Raw genomic sequence first — 14136 nt, 5'->3', positions numbered from 1 at the left:
CAAGGGGAAGCCTGGTGAGAAATCTGCTTTCTTTCATTCAAATTGGGTGCTCACTTTCAGCTGAATGAGAACTGCTGGCATGGCACTCAGGCGACAGGTGGAATCTTGGTCATGCTCTGGTTTCTCTTCAGAACTAACAAATATTTTGCCTTTTATTAAAGATTTCCGTGGAGAGGAGCAAAACTGAGTTTTATCTCAATTTTTGCATGCCCCATATTATTGGGGTTTCTTTTATCAGTTTAAAGACAGAACGAGTGTGCTTTCTTGTTAGCTTTAATGTTAGTTTATTTGCATAACAATGACAGTAAATGTTGTTTCTTTTCAAACAGAACTTTCTTGACCATGCTACTTGCTTAAAGGTCAGGGAGCACATGGAAAACAGTACAAACCATGCAGTATCACAAGAGCCTTGATTTGATCTTTCATGAAGATAGAGCAGAATTGAGGACACGTCAACAATTTCTGCCGAAGGTGGTTCATCTTTCCACATGGTGCCTTTGGCCACTGACACCTTCGTTGAGTCAAAGTCTCTGGCTGTGGTCAGAACTTTGAAAATGTATGTCACCAGAACGGTTCAGATTAGGAAAACAGAGGCTCTGTTTGTCCTGTATGCTCCCAACAGGATTTGGTGTCCTGCTTCCATGCAGACCATTATGCGCTGGATCTGTGGTAAGATTCAGCATGCTCGTTCCACGGCAGGATTGCCGTTACTGAAGTAGGTGAAGACCCATTCTACTAGAAAGGTGGGTTCATCCTTGGCAGCTGGTCGGGGAGTCTCGGCATTGCAACTTTGCCGAGCAGCTATTTAGTAAACACTTTTGCTAAGTTTTACAAGTTTGATACCTTGGCTGATGATAACCTTAAGTTGGGTCATTCGGTGCTGCAGAGTCGTACGCACTCTCCCACCCGTTCAAGAGCTTTGGTATAACCCCATGGTTCTTAATGTGACCCCAGCATCCTCTAGGTCGTATGAGAAAATAGGATTTTAATACCTACCGGTAAATCCTTTTCTCTTAGTCTGTAGAGGATGCTGGGCACCCGTCCCAGTCCATACTGTGTCTGCAGTTATTACTTGTGGTTATACACATGTTGTGTTATGGTTCTGGTCAGCTTTTTGCTGCAATTGTTCATGCCGTTGGCTTGTGTTCTGTTGAATGCCACGTTCTGTGGCATGTTTAAGGTGTGAGCTGGTAAGATGCTCACCTTAGTTTAACAATAAATCCTTTCCTCGAAATGTCCGTCTCCCTGGGCACAGTTCCTATAACTGGAGTCTGGAGGAGGGGCATAGAGGGAGGAGCCAGTTCACACCCTTTGAAAGTCTTAAAGTGCCCATGTCTCTTGCGGATCCCGTCTATACCCCATGGTTCTTAATGTGACCCCAGCATCCTCTACGGACTAAGAGAAAAGAATGCCCTTGCGCACTATCCTGACTTCTCCTCCCGTCTGCTTACTTTGTGCCTTCCAACGCACAATGCGAACTACAGGTGGTGCTGCAGGGCCCACACCCTTTTACTTGCCTTACAGAACAGCTCTGGAGCTGTTACAGTGCCCAGCTGCTGCAAGAAATCAGCTTGAATGCTTCAGGGGATGGGGCATGGCCAACATGAGCCCCACACCAAAGGAGGGTGGGGGTGTTTAATGTGAACTAGGGGTCATCCAAGCACTGCAAAAGGCCGCCATGCCCTGCATGCCCCTTTTCTCTTTTCATATGCAGATGAGGGTTCCAGTCAACTTTGGCCCACTGCTTGGATAACATCACCGTATGCAAATCCGTCTGCTGCAGACCTTCCCCCAGGAATGCTTGTACTAGTTGTTGCATATGGTGCTTCAGTATTAGGCAGCCTTCCGCCCTCCCATGTTCATCTGAAAAGATGTGGTCTCCCTGCAGTTGTTGTCCCCAGACGAGAGTTCCCTTGTGCTTCCTCAGTTGAATCTCCTTAACTTGACGGGGGAGGTGCTGCCCGAGCAGCCCTCCCCAGCCCTATCCCAACTCATATTTATTTTGCATATGAGATCTCTTGATCATGAAGATTGTTCTCACAGGGTGAGGTTCATCCATTATATTTTAAAATAGGAAGGTACGAATTACATATTTGAATTGCATCTATGTGCTGGATTCAAATGTCCCCCCCCCCCCTTCCTTTCTCAATTGTGTCCGTCAGCAGCTATTCTAAGGTTGCTGCCAATGGGTGTGACACATTAATTTCTTCTGTGGGGTACACTGGACTCCACAAGGATTCACATTGGGGTGTAGAGTAGGATCTTGATCTGAGGCACCAACCGGCTCAAAGCTTTTGACTGTTCCCAAGAAGCTCAGTGCATTCTCCTCTATAACCCCGCTTCCATGAACAGGGAGCTCAGTTTGTAGTTGGTGCCTTCAGTAGCAGGCCAATTAACAGGGGCCTGCCTCAGGCAGCCTATTCTTAGCTATTAATTTTGACAAGAAAAGAAGAACTTGTTTTATGAGAATCTACAAGGGCTGCAGCAGGCTAGGTCTAATAGACATCTTTACTGCAGCTTCATCACTCCCAGCGGCGCTGTATACTCCCGTGCCCTGGTTGCTGGGTCACTGCAGCGGAGGCTCCGGTTTCATCCTAAGGTCAGTCACACACACACCACCCTTCCGGATCACGAGGCCGCTGCTGAAGGGGAGCGAGGCCGTAGGGGGTGGGCCGTGTGCGCACTGCGGTGGACACTGATTACTGGGCAGCCGCTCCACTAGCCACCAGGTACAGTTAAGGAGCACAGGTCTGGGGGTTTTTCTCCTATATTAACCCAATTTTGTACTGCCCGCAGCGCATTGTGATAGGTAATAGGGCCTGATTCAGGTTGGATTGCAATCACAATAAGCGATCCAACTGCAAAAATTGCTAAGAGCATACGCATGTGCCTGCATTTTCTGCGGCACCCCGCAGAGAATGTGATCGCCTCTGCCTGTCAATCGGGGCGGGGAAGGGGGGGAGAGGTGGGTCAGCAACACTCCATTTCCAAGTCAGGGATGGAGCGGTGCGGGGGCAAGGCTTCAAAATGGGGTCTGCAACGGAGGAGACACAGGGGGCGTGGTCACAGCGACTGTATGACATCACATTCAGCCGCTGTGATCACAAAAATGGTGGCGGCTTCCTGCGCGCACATACAGTCTGCACCAGCAGGAGCCTACACCATTTTTTATGATCACGCTGAACTGCAGTGCGACTGCAATTACAGCATGGTCAAGAAGGGAGGCGTCATGCTGGGTGGCCATGCCCTGTCACTTTGCAGGAGCCAGCACCGCTCACACACTAGTCCCCGGGTGCAGCCCCCAACCCCCGGGACACCCGGAGCAACAAAATGTAGATTCAGGCCACCAGGCCACGCCCCTACCTATGAAACCATGCCTCCTTTTTACCATTGCACTGCTTATCTGCGCGCACTGCATTACAATCTCCCTCGCCACCTCTCTGGGTGTCACCAGTGATAGTGACACCTCTGCCATGCTTGTAGCAGCTGGTCCTAAGATCTACGCCTCAAACCCTGAGTGTTTGCCCTTGTGACTTGTTGATCATCATAGCGAAGCAGATGCTTACAGAAAACTGCAGGGGCTTAGATTGAAAATAAAAAAATTGATAGGGTATAAGGTAGAGAGGAGCGGGTTCGGTTCTCCGAGAACCGAATTCCCCACGAACTCCACGTGGTTTACACTGGTCCGAGGCAGGCTCGGTTGTTCCCGCCTGACTCGGAAAACCTGAACAAGGGAAAATGTCATCATCCCGCTGTCGGATTCTCGCGAGATTCGGATTCCATATAAAGAGCTGCGCGTTGCTGCCATTTTTACTCGTGCATTGAAGAGAGAGCGGAGAGGACGTGGCTATGTTCTCTCAGTGGAAATCTCAATATCAGTGCTCAGTATCAGTGGTTACTTATTGCTGCTCAGTAATACTAGTAGTGTGTCTCTCCTGCTCAGTGTCAGTTCTCAGTAGTATCCTCATCAGTGCTCAGTATCACTGTTCATTGTCTTGTGCTGCATTGTGTTGCTCAGCATAATACAGTACATTACTAATAGTCCAGTGCTGCATCTTGCTGCTCAGTGTCAGTTCTAGTATCCTCATCAGTGCTCACTATCACTGCTCATTGCATTGTGGTGTTCTGTATACTACAATAACATAGTAATATAGTAACATAGTTTTTGAGGTTGAATAGAGGCAAATTGCCCATCGTGTTCAACCTGTTTTAAGTTGTGATGATTCTACATACTTGCTGAATAATGTTTTATGACTAGTTAGCTACTATAACTCATGTTACCCCCGGATTAACCATGTTGATATTTTAAGTATTATAACCTTGGATAGCTTTTTCATTCAGAAATGTATCCATTCCTTTTTTAAATCCAATTACAGAGTCCGCCATTACCACCTTCCCTGGCAGGGAATTCCACATCCTGATTGCCCTAACAGTGAAGAAACCTTTCCTCCATTGCGTTCTGAACTTTCCTCCAGTCGCAGCGAGTGACCACGTGTTCTTTTAATAAATAATTCCTCTGATAACTCTTTGTTATGTATCTTTACATATTTGAAGATATTAATAATATCTCCTCTTAGGCACCTCTTTTCTAGTGTATAAATATTCAGCCTAGTAAGTCTTTCCTTATAGTCCAGTACTTTAAGGCCTTTAATCAATTTAGTCTTCAGGATCTCTGACACTTCCATGAGCAGCAGAGTAGTGCAATGGAAGCATGCTGGGCCCATAACCCAGAGGTCGATTGATCGAAACTATCCTCTGCTATGTGCATTTTTTTTTTTATAATTAAAGTAATCAAAAACTGGGATTGATATTTTGGCACTTTTATTTTTACTTAAAGTACAATAACTTTTATCATTTTAATTTGTTTTAATAGTATATTGACAGCATTGTTTTCTTTAAAAAATCCACTTAATTTTCTTTACCCTATTACTGAAATGGTAATTGACAAAAACAAACTACATTGTCACCAGAAGAGCAATGCAAAATGTACAAGTGATATATGAAAATCATCTTCCATCTTGAATTTCAATGATGCATTGGGACAACAATTTGTGAGAAACATCTTCACCCATAAAGAAAGATTTTCTTAATTCCTTACCTGTGTGCTGATTAGATATCACCTTGTTTTCACATTAAACAGACTTCCCCATGAGGAAGCAGCAAGGATGCAGTGACGTTTCCTGGTGTCAACCTGTATTATTTCAGTAGACATTGAAATGAGGATGCATCTTTGATGCCTTTCCAATGAAGCAAGTTTAATTCAGTAATAGGTGAAAAACCATTCCTACAAAGGTGTTAATCAGAGACTTGGCTTTGTGGACACTTTTCAGAGAGCAAATTTGTTAGCATAAACATAAAATCAGAAAATGAAGAGCTGTTTAATCACTCAATTGGACTTTTCTGCCAGCATAATTTTTTTTCTCTGCAACTCACTGCTAAATTGTGCTTCCTAGCTGTTTTTTTATAAAATCACTTAATCAAATCTAACTCTGATTACATCAGAGAAGGCCAGGTACCCTACACCATAAGGGGGGTTTTTGAAATTTTGACTTGTCTACTTAAAGATCACCAAAATCTGATTACAAGGTCAATTACATCCCTGGGTGGGATTGAACCACCAACCTTTTGGTTAATAGCCAAACATGCTAACCGATTGCGCCACAGAGACACCTTGCGAAAGTCAATACTGACAAAGGCTAATAAGCATTCATCTAGAACGTTTCCTAGAAAAACTTTAAATAGTCAATAATCTGGAGAATTTTTGTAAGAAACACATTGGTACTTTCCCATGATGAGTGAGTGCTTCAGGATTTCTTGCACTTACATGGGCTATTAACCAAAAGGTTGGTGGTTCAATCCCACCCAGGGATGTAATTGACCTTGTCATCAGATTTTGGTGATCTTTAAGTAGACAAGTCAAAATTTCAAACCCCCTCTTATGGTGTAGGGTACCTGGCCTTCTCTGACGTAATCAGAGTTAGATTTAATTAAGTGATTTTATAAAAAACAGCTAGGAAGCACAATTTAGCAGTGGGTTGCAGAGAAAAAAATAACATTTTAAACCTACCGGTAATTTTTTTTTCTCGTAGTCCGTAGAGGATGATGGGGACTCCGTAAGGACCATGGGGGATAGACGGGCTCCGCAGCAGACATGGGCACTTTAAGAAAGACTTTAGATCTGGGTGTGCACTGGCTCCTCCCTCTATGCCCCTCCTCCATACCTCAGTTAGAGAAACTGTGCCCAGAGGAGACGGACAGTACGAGGAAAGGATTTTTGTTAATCCAAGGTCAAGATTCATACCAGCCACACCAATCACACCGTATAACTTGTGATATACTACCCAGTTAACAGTATGAAAACAACATAGCATCAGTCCAAGACCGATGAAAACTAACATATAACCCTTATGTAAGCAATAACTATATACAAGTCTTGCAGAAGTAGACCGCACTTGGGACGGGCACCCAGCATCCTCTACGGACTACGAGAAAAAGATTTACCGGTAGGTTTAAAATCTTATTTTCTCTTACGTCCTAGAGGATGCTGGGGACTCCGTAAGGACCATGGGGATTATACCAAAGCTCCCAAACGGGCAGGAGAGTGCGGATGACTTTGCAGCACCGATTGAGCAAACAGGAGGTCCTCCTCAGCCAGGGTATCAAACTTATAGAACTTTGCAAAGGTGTTTGAACCAACTTTGACCCACTGCTTGGATGACATCACCATATGCAAATCCATCTGCGGCAGGCCTTCCCCCAGGAATGCTTGCACTAGTTGTTGCATTTGGTTTGTTGTTTGGGGGTGCTTCAGTTTTAGGCAGCCTTCTGCCCTCCCATGTTCATCTGAAAATATGTGTTCTCCCTGCAGTTGTTGTCCCCAGATGAGAGTTCCCTTGTGCTGCCTCAGTTGAATCTCCTTTACTTGACAGAGATGTGCCTGAGCAGCGGCCCTCCCCAGCCCTATCCCAAATCATACTTATTTTGCATAGGAGATACCATGGTCATGAAGATTGTTCTCCCAGGGTTAGGTTAATTCATTGCATTCTGGGTATGCTGACCCCTGTGATTTCCCCAAATGTGGGAAACTCAACTGCATTATTTGTGGTAGTGGGGGACTGTGTTTGTGCTTTCCTCTGGTCAGCTCTGGTAAAAGTCAGATTTCTTTGTCTCAGATCTTCCTCTAGCCTTGTTCTTCTTTCGAGAGTTCCCTTGTGCTGCCTCAGTTGGATCTCCTTCACTTGACAGGGGGGTGCCCGAGCAGCGACCCTCCCCAGCTCTAGCCCAACTCCTACTTACCTGCCAGGTGAGATACTATGATCATGAAGATGCTTCTCCCAGGGCAAGGCTCACCCATTGCACTCTGGGTGTGCTGCCCCTGCGATTTCCCCAAATGTGGGAAACTTGACTGCATAATTTGTGTTTCCCCTGGTCGGCTCTCATATAATTCAGATCTCTTTGTCTCAGGTCTCTCTCCAGCCTAGTTTGCTGTCTGTTTCCACTTCTTTTTTCTTGAGCCCCTCCCTTCTATACCCTTGTGCACTATCCTGACTTCTCCCGTCTGCTTACTTTGTGCCTTCCAACGCACAATACAAACTACAGGTAGTGCTGCAGGGCCCACACCCTTTTACTTGCTTTACAGAGCAGCTCTGGAGCTGTTACAGTGCCCAGCTGCTGCAAGAAATCAGCTTGAATGCTTCAGGGGCTGGGGCATAGCCAACATGAGCCCCACACCGAAGGAGGGTGGAGGTGTTTAATGCGAACTAGGGGTCATCCAAGCGCCGCAAAAGGCCGCCATGCCCTGCACACCCCTTTATTCTTTTCATATGCAGACGAGGGTTGAAGCCAACTTTGACCCACTGCTTGGATGACATCACCATATTCAAATCCATCTGCTGCAGGCCTTCCCCCAGGAATGCTTGCACTAGTTGTTGCATTTGGTTTGTTGTTTGGGGGTGCTTCAGTATTAGGCAGCCTTCTGCCCTCCCATGTTCATCTGAAAATATGTGTTCTCCCTGCAGTTGTTGTCCCCAGATGAGAGTTCCCTTGTGCTGCCTCAGTTGAATCTCCTTTACTTGACAGAGATGTGCCTGAGCAGCGGCCCTCCCCAGCCCTATCCCAAATCATACTTATTTTGCATAGGAGATACCATGGTCATGAAGATTGTTCTCCCAGGGTTAGGTTCATTCATTGCATTCTGGGTATGCTGACCCCTGTGATTTCCCCAAATGTGGGAAACTCAACTGCATTATTTGTGGTAGTGGGGGACTGTGTTTGTGCTTTCCTCTGGTCAGCTCTGGTAAAAGTCAGATTTCTTTGTCTCAGATCTTCCTCTAGCCTTGTTCTTCTTTCGAGAGTTCCCTTGTGCTGCCTCAGTTGGATCTCCTTCACTTGACAGGGGGGTGCCCGAGCAGCGACCCTCCCCAGCTCTAGCCCAACTCCTACTTACCTGCCAGGTGAGATACTATGATCATGAAGATGCTTCTCCCAGGGCAAGGCTCACCCATTGCACTCTGGGTGTGCTGCCCCTGCGATTTCCCCAAATGTGGGAAACTTGACTGCATAATTTGTGTTTCCCCTGGTCGGCTCTCATATAATTCAGATCTCTTTGTCTCAGGTCTCTCTCCAGCCTAGTTTGCTGTCTGTTTCCACTTCTTTTTTCTTGAGCCCCTCCCTTCTATACCCTTGTGCACTATCCTGACTTCTCCCATCTGCTTACTTTGTGCCTTCCAACGCACAATGCAAACTACAGGTAGTGCTGCAGGGCCCACACCCTTTTACTTGCTTTACAGAGCAGCTCTGGAGCTGTTACAGTGCCCAGCTGCTGCAAGAAATCAGCTTGAATGCTTCAGGGGCTGGGGCATAGCCAACATGAGCCCCACACCGAAGGAGGGTGGAGGTGTTTAATGCGAACTAGGGGTCATCCAAGCGCCGCAAAAGGCCGCCATGCCCTGCACACCCCTTTTTTCTTTTCATATGCAGACGAGGGTTGAAGCCAACTTTGACCCACTGCTTGGATGACATCACCATATGCAAATCCATCTGCTGCAGGCCTTCCCCCAGGAATGCTTGCACTAGTAGTTGCATTTGGTTCGTTGTTTGGGGGTGCTTCAGTTTTAGGCAGCCTTCTGCCCTCCCATGTTCATCTGAAAATATGTGTTCTCCCTGCAGTTGTTGTCCCCAGATGAGAGTTCCCTTGTGCTGCCTCAGTTGAATCTCCTTTACTTGACAGAGATGTGCCTGAGCAGCGGCCCTCCCCAGCCCTATCCCAAATCATACTTATTTTGCATAGGAGATACCTTGGTCATGAAGATTGTTCTCCCAGGGTGAGGTTCATTCATTGCATTCTGGGTATGCTGACCCCTGTGATTTCCCCAAATGTGGGAAACTCGACTGCATTATTTGTGGTAGTGGGGGACTGTGTTTGTGCTTTCCTCTGGTCAGCTCTGGTAAAAGTCAGATTTCTTTGTCTCAGATCTTCCTCTAGCCTTGTTCTTCTTTCGAGAGTTCCCTTGTGCTGCCTCAGTTGGATCTCCTTCACTTGACAGGGGGTGCCCAAGCAGCAATCCTCCACAGCTCTAGCCTAACTCCTACTTACCTGCCAGGTGAGATACTATGATCTTCACTGTTAGGGCAATCAGGATGTGGAATTCCCTGCCAGGGAAGGTGGTAATGGCGGACTCTGTAATTGGATTTAAAAAAGGAATGGATACATTTCTGAATGAAAAAGCTATCCAAGGTTATAATACTTAAAATATCAACATGGTTAATCCGGGGGTAACATGAGTTGTAGTAGTTAACTAGTCATAAAACATTATTCAGCAAGTATGTAGAATCATCACAACTTAAAACAGGTTGAACACGATGGGCAATTTGCCTCTTTTCAACCTCAAAAACTATATTACTATATGTTACTATATTACTATGTTACTGTAGTATACAGAACACCACAATGTAATGAGCAGTGATAGTGAGCACTGATGATGATACTAGAACTGACACTGAGCAGCAAGATGCAGCACTGGACTATTAGTAATGTACTGTAGTATGCTGAGCACCACAATGCAGCACAAGACAATGAGCAGTGATACTGAGCACTGATGAGGATACTACTGAGAACTGACACTGAGCAGGAGAGACACACTACTAGTATTACTGAGCAGCAATAAGTAACCACTGATACTGAGCACTGATATTGAGATTTCCACTGAGAGAACATAGCCACGTCCTCTCCGCTCTCTCTTCAATGCACGAGTAAAAATGGCGGCAACGCGCAGCTCTTTATATGGAATCCGAATCTCGCGAGAATCCGACAGCGGGATGATGACATTTTCCCTTGTTCAGGTTTTCCGAGTCAGGCGGGAACAACCGAGCCTGCCTCGGACCAGTGTAAACCACGTGGAGTTCGTGGGGAATTCGGTTCTCGGAGAACCGAACCCGCTCCTCTCTACCTTATACCCATATATTTTTTTATTTTCAATCTAAGCCCCTGCAGTTTTCTGTAAGCATCTGCTTCGCTATGATGATCAACAAGTCACAAGGGCAAACACTCAGGGCTTGAGGCGTAGATCTTAGGACCAGCTGCTACAAGCATGGCAGAGGTGTCACTATCACTGGTGACACCCAGAGAGGTGGCGAAGGAGATTGTAATGCAGTGCGCGCAGATAAGCAGCGCAATGGTAAAAAGGAGGCATGGTTTCATAGGTAGGGGCGTGGCCTGGTGGCCTGAATCTACATTTTGTTGCTCCGGGTGTCCCGGGGGTTGGGGGCTGCACCCGGGGACTAGTGTGTGAGCGGTGCTGGCTCCTGCACAGTGACAGGACATGGCCACCCAGCATGACGCCTCCCTTCTTGACCAATCTGTAATTGCAGTCGCACTGCAGTTCAGCGTGATCATAAAAAATGGTGTAGCCTCCTGCTGGTGCAGACTGTATGTGCGCGCAGGAAGCCGCCACCATTTTTGTGATCACAGCGGCTGAATGTGATGTCATACAGCCGCTGTGACCACGCCCCCTGTGTCTCCTCCGTTGCAGACCCCATTTTGAAGCCTTGCCCCCGCACCGCTCCATCCCTGACTTGGAAATGGAGTGTTGCTGACCCCCCTCTCCCCCCCTGCCCCGATTGACAGGCAGAGGCGATCGCATTCTCTGCGGGGTGCCGCAGAAAATGCAGGCACATGCGTATGCTCTTAGCAATTTTTGCAGTTGGATCGCTTACTGTGATTGCAATCCAACCTGAATCAGGCCCTATTACCTATCACAATGCGCTGCGGGCAGTACAAAATTGGTTTAATATGGGAGAAAAACCCCCAGACCTGTGCTCCTTAACTGTACCTGGTGGCTCGTGGAGCGGCTGCCCAGTAATCAGTGTCCACGCCAGTGCGCACACGGTCCACCCCCTACGGCCACGCTCCCCTTCATCAGCGGCCTCGTGATCCGGAAGGGCGGTGCGTGTGTGACTGACCTTAGGAAGAAACCGGAGCCTCCGCTGCAGTGACCCAGCAACCAGGGCACGGGAGTATACAGCGCCGCTGGGAGTGATGAAGCTGCAGTAAAGATGTCTATTAGACCTAGCCTGCTGCAGCCCTTGTAGATTCTCATAAAAAAAGTTCTTATTTTCTTGTCAAAATTAATAGCTAAGAATAGGCTGCCTGAGGCAGGCCCCTGTTAAGTGGCCTGCTACTGAAGGCACCAACTACAAACTGAGCTCCCTGTTCATGGAAGCGGGGTTATAGAGGAGAATGCGCTGAGCATCTTGGGAACAGTCAAAAGCTTTGAGCCGGTTGGTGCCTCAGATCAAGATCCTACTCTACACCCCAATGTGAATCCTTGTGGAGTCCAGTGTACCCCACAGAAGAAATTAATGTGTCACACCCATTGGCAGCAACCTTAGAATAGCTGCTGACGGGCACAATTGAGAAAGGAAGGGGGGGGGGACATTTGAATCCAGCACATAGATGCAATTCAAATATGTAATTTGAACCTTCCTATTTTAAAATATAATGGATGAACTTCACCCTGTGATAACAATCTTCATGATATAGAGATCTCATATGCAAAATAAGTATGAGTTGGGATAGGGCTGGGGAGGGTGGCTGCTCGGGCAAGCCCCTTCCCCGTCAAGTTAAGGAGATTCAACTGAGGAAGCACAAGGGAACTCTCGTCTGGGGACAACAACTGCAGGGAGACCACATTTTTTCAGATGAACATGGGAGGGCGGAAGGCTGCCTAATACTGAAGCACCATCAAATATCAAACCATATGCAATAACTAGTACAAGCATTCCTGGGGGAAGGTCTGCAGGAGACGAATTTGCATACGGTGATGTCATCCAAGCAGTGGGCCAAAGTTGGCTGGAACCCTCATCTGCATATGAAAAGAGAAAAGGGTTATGCAGGGCATGGCGGCCTTTTGCGGCGCTTGGATGACCCCTAGTTCGCATTAAACACCTCCACCCTCCTTCGGTGTGGGGCTCATGTTGGCTATGCCCCAGCCCCTGAAGCATTCAAGCTGATTTCTTGCAGCAGCTGGGCACTGTAACAGCTCCAGAGCTGCTCTGTAAGGCAAATAAAAGGGTGTGGGCCCTGCAGCACTACCTGTAGTTCGCATTGTGCGTTGGAAGGCACAAAGTAAGCAGACGGGAGAAGTCAGGATAGTGCGCAAGGGCATAGAAGGGAGCGGCTCAAGAAAAGAGAAGTGGAAACAGACAGCAAACTAGGCTGGAGAGAGACCTGAGACAAAGAGATCTGAATTATACGAGAGCCGACCAGGGGAAACACAAATTATGCAGTCAAGTTTCCCATATTTGGGGAAATCGCAGGGGCAGCACACCCAGAGTGCAATGGTTGAGCCTTGCCCTGGGAGAAGCACCTTCAAGATCATAGTATCTCACCTGGCAGGTAAGTAGGAGTTGGGCTAGAGCTGGGGAGGGTCGCTGCTCGGGCACCCCCCTGTCAAGTGAAGGAGATCCAACTGAGGCAGCACAATGGAACTCTCGAAAGAAGAACAAGGCTAGAGGAAGATCTGAGACAAAGAAATCTGACTTTTACCAGAGCTGACCAGCGGAAAACACAAACACAGTCCCCAACTACCACAAATAATGCAGGCGAGTTTCCCACATTTGGGTAAATCACAGGGGTCAGCATACCCAGAGTGCAATGAATGAACCTCACCCTGGGTGAACAATTTTCATGACCATGGTGTCTCCTATGCAAAATAAGTATGATTTGGGATAGGGCTGGGGAGGGCCGCTGCTCAGGCACATCTCTGTCAAGTAAAGGAGATTCAACTGAGGCAGCACAAGGGAACTCTCATATGGGGACAACAACTGCAGGGAGAACACATATTTTCAGATGAACATGGGAGGGCAGAAGGCTGCCTAATACTGAAGCACCCCCAAACAACAAACCAAATGCAACAACTAGTGCAAGCATTCCTGGGGGAAGGCCTGCAGCAGATGGATTTGCATATGGTGATGTTATCCAAGCAGTGGGTCAAAGTTGGCTTCAACCCTCATCTGCATATGAAAAGAGAAAAGGGGCGTGCAGGGCATGGCGGCCTTTTGCGGTGCTTGGATGACCCCTAGATCGCATTAAACACCCCCACCCTCCTTTGGTGTGGGGCTCATGTTGGCCATGCCCCATCCCATGAAGCATTCAAGCTGATTTATTGCAGCAGCTGGGCACTGTAACAGCTCCAGAGCTGCTCTGTAAGGCAAGTAAAAGGGTGTGGGCCCTGCAGCACTACCTGTAGTTTGCATTGTGCATTGGAAGGCACAAAGTAAGCAGACGGGAGGAGAAGTCAGGATAGTCCACAAGGGTATAGAAGGGAGGGGCTCAAGAAAAAAGAAGTGGAAACAGAGAGCAAACTAGGCTGGAGAGAGACCTGAGACAAAGAGATCTGAATTATACGAGAGCCGACCAGAGGAAACACAAATTATGCAGTCAAGTGTCCCACATTTGGGGAAATCGTAGGAGCAGCACACCCAGTGTGCAATGGGTGAGCCTTGCCCTGGGAGAAGCACCTTCCTGATTATAGTATCTCACCTGGGTGTGCTGCCCCTGCGATTTCCCCAAATGTGGGAAACTTGACTGCATAATTTGTGTTTCCCCTGGTCGGCTCTCATATAATTCAGATCTCT

The 14136-nt window shown here is 47.3% G+C and overlaps 7 non-coding genes and 2 pseudogenes across 7 annotated transcripts; 6 read left to right on the top strand and 3 right to left on the bottom strand.

The window, feature by feature from the left end:
• Window positions 1–111: 111 nt before the first annotated feature.
• Window positions 112–227, top strand: LOC135036988 (U5 spliceosomal RNA). The gene has a single exon (XR_010231603.1). It is a non-coding gene; the product is annotated as a U5 spliceosomal RNA (small nuclear RNA).
• A 6745-nt stretch (window positions 228–6972) lies between these two features.
• Window positions 6973–7136, top strand: LOC135036948 (U1 spliceosomal RNA). The gene has a single exon (XR_010231563.1). It is a non-coding gene; the product is annotated as a U1 spliceosomal RNA (small nuclear RNA).
• A 152-nt stretch (window positions 7137–7288) lies between these two features.
• On the top strand, window positions 7289–7430 carry LOC135036896 (U1 spliceosomal RNA; annotated as a pseudogene).
• A 692-nt stretch (window positions 7431–8122) lies between these two features.
• Window positions 8123–8286, top strand: LOC135036925 (U1 spliceosomal RNA). Its single transcript, XR_010231548.1, has one exon. It is a non-coding gene; the product is annotated as a U1 spliceosomal RNA (small nuclear RNA).
• A 152-nt stretch (window positions 8287–8438) lies between these two features.
• Window positions 8439–8580, top strand: LOC135036895 (U1 spliceosomal RNA; annotated as a pseudogene).
• A 692-nt stretch (window positions 8581–9272) lies between these two features.
• Window positions 9273–9436, top strand: LOC135037004 (U1 spliceosomal RNA). Its single transcript, XR_010231620.1, has one exon. It is a non-coding gene; the product is annotated as a U1 spliceosomal RNA (small nuclear RNA).
• Window positions 9437–12740: 3304 nt separating this feature from the next.
• On the bottom strand, window positions 12741–12903 carry LOC135036926 (U1 spliceosomal RNA). The gene has a single exon (XR_010231549.1). It is a non-coding gene; the product is annotated as a U1 spliceosomal RNA (small nuclear RNA).
• Window positions 12904–13055: 152 nt separating this feature from the next.
• LOC135036863 (U1 spliceosomal RNA) lies at window positions 13056–13219 on the bottom strand. Its single transcript, XR_010231491.1, has one exon. It is a non-coding gene; the product is annotated as a U1 spliceosomal RNA (small nuclear RNA).
• A 674-nt stretch (window positions 13220–13893) lies between these two features.
• Window positions 13894–14049, bottom strand: LOC135036945 (U1 spliceosomal RNA). The gene has a single exon (XR_010231561.1). It is a non-coding gene; the product is annotated as a U1 spliceosomal RNA (small nuclear RNA).
• Between the last annotated feature and the right edge of the window lie 87 nt (window positions 14050–14136).

This window comes from Pseudophryne corroboree, unplaced genomic scaffold (assembly GCF_028390025.1).
Source record: "Pseudophryne corroboree isolate aPseCor3 unplaced genomic scaffold, aPseCor3.hap2 scaffold_663, whole genome shotgun sequence".
In the NCBI taxonomy this organism is placed as follows: Eukaryota; Metazoa; Chordata; class Amphibia; order Anura; family Myobatrachidae; genus Pseudophryne; species Pseudophryne corroboree.
This window is presented reverse-complemented; position numbering and strand designations above follow the sequence as displayed.